The 4,947-nt window shown below is 36.1% G+C and overlaps 2 pseudogenes; both read right to left on the bottom strand.

Moving 5' to 3' along the window:
• Positions 1 to 1,307: 1,307 nt before the first annotated feature.
• Positions 1,308 to 1,427, bottom strand: LOC111739011 (annotated as a pseudogene).
• An 814-nt stretch (positions 1,428 to 2,241) lies between these two features.
• Positions 2,242 to 2,360, bottom strand: LOC111738994 (annotated as a pseudogene).
• Positions 2,361 to 4,947: the final 2,587 nt, after the last annotated feature.

Genomic DNA, 4,947 nt, shown 5'->3' with positions numbered 1-4,947 from the left:
TTTTTTCACTTATTTGGGAAACAGGTATTGGGTAAAAAGGACTTCATGTTAAATTCTCCCACATTGAGACTCCTCAATATACAAGCGGCACCAAGAATTTAATTCCCATGGGAATATACAAACCGACAATTTGTAAACCACTTCAGAAAAAATAAGAAAATGCTAATATCTCTAGAATTGTTTATATTAGTTTTATCTAAGTTATTGTATAGCTAGGATTATTTTATTTACTGGTATTACTGTAATGCTTAAGAGAAATGATACATCTACCCATTCAGATTTTATTTACAAACTACAGTGGAGAATATTCTTTATGCCTTTTCCTCTTAAAAATACATAGCTCCGTGACATAACAGAACCACAAATTGTATGATGTTAGCTATCATCAGCTTCTTGAGATATTTGGAACTCAGAATCAGTGTTACTTTCAGGAGTCCACCATAACTCCCAAAACAAGGCGGGTGACTGACATGTTTTACCAATCGTTGTTGTAAGGTGAGAAAAAATGTGGCGTATGAAATTCTGAAAGAAGACATGTCTTTTGGGAGACTGCCAGGTTGAAACTACATGATACCAAATACTCAGGAAAAAAAAAAAAAAAACAATAATTCACTTAGACATCTATTTGCTAACAGACATCTGGATGTTTGAGAGGATGTAGACATAAAATGCGATGACTGCCTAAATTCGACGCCATTTATCCAAATATTGTGCGTTGCTTGGAAACAGTTAAAGATCTGTAGTATTAAGATACAAAATGAGATAATGTCCCCTTTGAGGCTTGTGCCTAAACTGAACATGACACTCATTCTTAAATACTCATTCAACATTCAGTCACTTTTAACACGCAACTGACTTTTGAGATTGGTCTGAATTGCCTAGAGCTTGGACCTAAGTTCCAGAAATGTTAAAGAAAATACATTTCATGTTTTCTATCTTCCAACTTTAAAATGAGACATTTATTTCATATTGTTTTTAAAACAACTCTTTGAAAAGTATTAATTTAAAATCAATATTTTCCCATATACCCTTTCCCACCAATATTTTCCCATAATACATTTTCTGGTTTTATTTACATAACCATTATACATAAATAGGATACATTGGTGACCTGATGTGAGAGTACTCTGTCATGCACAGGAATCTGCTCTCTCAAAAGCTACTTGAGTACAGTATTATTCCTCTGATGAGAGGCATTAGTATCCTTCAACCAATCACCAATTATATTTATTCTAAATGGTCCACTTTGAAAAATTGTATACCGATATATTTCTCTCATCATTTTATTTTTATTTATTTATTTTTACTGCCTACAGCATCTGGTATTCCTAGGTGGTCTCCCATTTAAGTACTAAACCAGGCCCTGCCCTGCTTAGCTTCCGAAATCAGACAAGATCAGGCACATTTAGAGTAGCATGGCCGTAGACTTACCTCATTTTTTAGAGTGGTATGAGTATGGAAGCAAGGCACAAATCCAGGTTATCTAGATCAATTTCATGTTCTTAACCCTCACTGTAATGCTAATAATGCAGCCCAAGTTCAAATCCTGGCTCTGCCTCTTAGGATTGGTGACTATGTATGGCATCACTGCACATCAAACTCATCAGCAAGTTCTGCCTATCCTACTTCTCGAGCATGCCGCAGGTCTACCTACTGCTCTCTACGTCCCTTCTCTAGATGACTGTAGACTGAGTTCCCTTCCTCCAGTTATACCCTATACCCCAGTCTGATCTCTTCTCCATATCACTGATAGAGTGATCTTTCAAGAGTATAAATCAGATACTGTCACTCCTCTGGTTTAAATATCTCCAATAGATTTCTATTTCTCTTAGAACAAAATCCAAACTCGTTCCAGGTCCATATGCTGGCTCCCTCACTGACTTCTTTTACCAGAGTCTCTTTTATTAAGCTTTGGACTGTCGGAACCCCTCTCTGTACCTCAGACACAACGAGCAAGCCTTTTCCCACTTTACAGCCTTATAGTTGCTGTTCCCTCTGCCTGAAATGGCTAATTAATTCTTGTGCTGAAGATTTCAACTCAAATGCCATCTCTCCCAAGAAGATCTAAAGGAGCCTCCCTCCTCCACCCCATCCTATCACACTGTTAATCCTCTATTGACACTTTTCATACCCAATAATTCTCACTTTTTTTTTTAAACAAGGTAACCCTTGGTTGACCTCACAGATTGCAAGGACCTTGTCAGCTTACAATCCCTTATTTTTTATTTTTTTTGTTTTTTACACCTACAGCACCTGGTCTTCCTAGGTGGTCTCCCATCCAAGTATTAACCAGGCCAGACCCTGCTTAGCTTCCGAGATCAGACGGGATTGGGCTTGTTCAAAGTAGCATGGCCGTAGACTGAGCTGGATTAATCTCAATTGTTCACTTCTTGGCCATAGTGATTGCTCTAGCAAGGGCAAAATGCCTCAAACTAGGCCTATCAACATTCTTTCCTTGGATCCTTCTAACTGGCTATCAGATTGGAGAATCTTTCTCCACACTGGTAATGAGACTAACAGGAGGTTAGACCAGTGCTATCACAAGATAGTACATTGCCTTATGGATAAATAGGTCTGAAGGAATAGACTTGATAGAAGTAAAAAGAGCTAACAGATTTACCCTCAGCAGATCCACATCTTTCTCAGCTCTGTGGCCACTGTCACTTCTACAATTATCATGTTATGTTTATGCAAACCAATGCATTTCCCTGTTTTTGCTTAACTGACTTCGAGTTCCATTTCTATCACTTGTAACCAAAAGGTCTAACTAAATGGTTAGTAATTAAATTTGGATTTTTAAAGAATTTCAGGTTTTACAAAGAGTGGTATATTATAATTAAGTATATAGTTATATTCTAAGCCTATGGTCTTTAATGGTTCATCCATTTTGGCCCTCTCTCTATTCTGTGTCAGAAGAACCTCTATTCTTGACAGAAGGAAATTTTTCCTTTTTTTTTTTTTATTTTTCATAAAATCTTTTCTACTGAGGAAAAACTCCCAATTTAAAAATAGAAATAGGAAGATGTTTACAGTGATAGAGGTAGCACATAAAGGCAAAAGGTGAGATGCTTCCTCGAATCATAAAAATAAGAAATAAAATTATCCTCTAAGAGTTAATCTATAAAGTTCACATTATAGGATCAGAGCAGAACCAGTGAAAGCAATTGCAATAGAACGACTGTCTTCAAAAAAGACAACAATTCTTGGACCTGTACCTTTCTAAAATATTAATGCTTAAAATTGTATTTATGATACTTTAAAATATATACAAAAGTAGAGAGAAAAATACAATGTATACACATTCATCCATGACCCCAAATCAACAATTATCAAAAATTCACACCCATTTGTTTCATCTACCCCTCTTTTTTTTTCTTTGCAGAAATAGTTTAGTCAATCCTAGTGTTATGGCACAATACCCTACAAACCTGAATATGCATCTCTAAAAATTATAAACATTTTCTTGTATAGTGATTACTGTCAGTTTACAATCTTAGCAATTCTGAAAAGTAGAGATTATTATTTCTATTTTTACAGATGAGGAAAGAGGCTGTAAAGTGGGAAAGGGCTTGCTCGCTGTGTCTGAGGTACAGTTTCACTTCTTTTTTTATTTCACAAAAGAATTTAAGAATAACTGAGTCACTCAATGACCTGTTTCAACCATAGTCCATCATCATTATAATCATTTCTTTGCATATAACTTCAACTCCCTTGCCCCACATACTTTTCATCATTCTTGTGTAGTAAAACTTCAGCATTGGTCAAACCTAAAGATCTGCCAATCAGAATCTTCACCTGAGAAGAAAAGTTGGTAGAGCTCAACCTCTAATTGTTCTGATGGGCATCATATATTTCTAACTACAAATCCTAAATAGGAACTCAACAATTACTTCTCCTTAGTTATATTTACTTTAACATTCAGTAAAACATCTCACCTAATTCTTCCTCTTTGAATCACTCCCTCTTACTCAAAGCAAGTGACTTTGAGTCAGTCTACAATTGAGAGAAGAGAAACAATAAATGGGCATCAGAAATGGAATCTTTGGTGGTAGTCAAACTTGTTTGACAAGTATTTCTAGCACAATGCTCTCTATGCATATGGGAGGTTTATACTTCCTGGCTCCTTTGGGTGATTTATTCTGGCCAATAAGTTAAGAGCAAAAATGATGGGTGTCACTCTTTTTCTCTCTGGTATGATAACAGTAAGTGCTAAAGATGAGCTTCTCATCTAGGTTATACCCCTGACTAACTGCAGTGCACAGAGCCTGAGACCTCCCCAACTGGCAGTAGATGTGCAGCATGAGTAAGAAATAAATTTCTATTGTTTTCAGTCTTTGAAATTTTAGGTTCTGTCTTTGTCCCCCTTCTCTTCCTAATAACAATTTCTCTTAGTTTTTCTCAGCCAGTCTTATGGTTTTAATTATTATCACCCCGATAACTTCCACGTTTATATCTTTGGCATCTGATTTTTCCCCTGAATTTCAGATCAGCACGGCCAATCATCCATTTGACATCTCCATGGGGCTAACCAACTGGTATGCCAAACTAAACATGTCCAACATACTCATTGTTTTTTTACCAAAACATGCTCCTTCCACAATCTTCCCAAACTCCATAAATGCTACCACACTTTATTCAAATGCTCAGACCAAAAACTTAAAAGTAATCTTCGATTCCTTTTCCTCCCCTTCCCTTTTCCCACATAATTCTCTTCTCCACAAGTACTATTGATTTGTCTTCTAAAACATATCTCAAACCTATTCACTTATCTACATCTCTTCTGTAATCCAAGTCACAATCATATCTTGCCTTGACTACATAATGGTTTACCTTTTCCTACTCTCATTCCTCAGCTATCCATTCTTCCACTAATGGCCAGAGTAAAATTTAAAATATAATTCATAATCATGTTCTTCTGGGGCTTTCTGTTGCACTTAGAATAAAATT

The sequence above is a fragment of the Pteropus vampyrus genome, unplaced genomic scaffold (assembly GCF_000151845.1).
Source record: "Pteropus vampyrus isolate Shadow unplaced genomic scaffold, Pvam_2.0 Scaffold45, whole genome shotgun sequence".
NCBI classification, from domain to species: Eukaryota; Metazoa; Chordata; class Mammalia; order Chiroptera; family Pteropodidae; genus Pteropus; species Pteropus vampyrus.
Note: the sequence above shows the minus strand (reverse complement) of the source record. Positions and strands in the feature narration are given on the sequence as shown.